Below are 1,581 nucleotides of genomic sequence, written 5' to 3'. Positions count from 1 at the left end.
CGTGCACCACCATGCCTGGATTCAGCCACCAACTCAGCACTCTCTGGAGGTGGAGCCTGTGTGGCATGTGGGACGGGGGTTCATACCCTGGTCCCTGTGCTTGCCAAAGCAGGTGCTTAGCCTACTGAGCTATCTTGACGGCCCTGTTATCTTTGTACGTGCATGTACACTTTGATTATTTCACACCAGATTAAGCCCATCTTCATTTTTTCACCTCCCCTAATCTTTTTTCTCTTGTCTCCTATTTTCCTGTCATGTCTTTCTTTTTTTCCTCTAATACATTTCAACTTCTACTAATGACAGAAAGCATTCAAAATTTGTCTTCCTGAGAATGGCTCCAATTAACTGAGATGATTTATTTCCACTTCCATATGTATTTCTGCAAATGACATGATTTAGTTCTTTATGTCTGAATAATTCGCTAATGGGTACGTATGCTGTGTTGTATCTACTCACCTGTTGATAGCCACTGAGGCTGTTTTTTAGTTTAACTTTTTACTTATGCCACAGTAAACATGAATCTGTGGGTATCCCTATGGTATGCTGATTTTAATTCCTTTGAATATTTTACAAAAAATGATATAACTTAATCAAATGTTACTGCTATTTTTTAATTTTTTCAGGAACCTCCACACTGATTTCCATAGTAGTAGCAGTACTATCATTCCTACCAGCACAGTAAAAATGTTATTTTTTTCTGCACCCTCGCCAGCATTTACTGTTTTGAGTTTTAGTGGGGGTTTTTTTGTTGTTGTTTTGGTTTGGTTTGGTTTTGCATATTTGATGAGAACCATTATAACTGGGGTGAGATGGAATCTCAATGTATCTTTCATTTGCATTTCCCTGCTTACTGAAGATGTCAAACATTTTCCCAGTGTTTTCTTTTGAGAAATGTCTGTTCAATTCATTCATCTATGTGTTGACAAGGTTATTTGTTTTAAAATGTGTTTTAGGGTTTTTCTATATTTTAGGCATTAATCCTCTGTCAGAGGAGTAGGTGGTAAAGATTTTTGCCCATTTTTTTGGCCGTCTCTTCACTATTGTTTCCCTTACTGTGCTGAAACTTATTTAATTTGATGCAATCCCATTTGTTCATTCTCACTATTGGTTTTGATGCTGCTGGACTCCTATTTAGGAAGCATCTGCCTATGTGGATGTCTTCAGCTGTCCCCTCTGTCTCCTTTTTTCAGTTGCAAATTTTTAGATTTTCTACTTAGGTCTCTGATCCATTTTGAATTAACTTGTGTACAGGGTGAGAGGTTGGAACTCTGTTTCTATCTTCTATATGTGGCTATCCAAAGCTTTCCTAGCGCCATGTGTTAAGGATACCATCTTTGCTCCAGCATGTTTCTGGCTTCTTTGTCCACACTCAGATGGCCATGGTTGTGTAGGGATGATGCTGCAAGGTCTATTCTGCTCCAGTGGTTTATGTCTTTGTTTTTGTGCCAGTCCCATGTTGGGTTTTTTCCCATGTTCTTTTGTAACCATGGCTTTGCAAGTATGATTTGAAATTGAGTACTGTGATGGTCCAGCTTTGCTATTTTTGCAAAGAATGCTTGGTTATTCTAGGATTTTAGTGCT

The sequence above is a fragment of the Octodon degus genome, unplaced genomic scaffold (assembly GCF_000260255.1).
Source record: "Octodon degus isolate 3935 unplaced genomic scaffold, OctDeg1.0 scaffold00249, whole genome shotgun sequence".
Lineage (NCBI taxonomy): Eukaryota > Metazoa > Chordata > Mammalia > Rodentia > Octodontidae > Octodon > Octodon degus.
Note: the sequence above shows the minus strand (reverse complement) of the source record.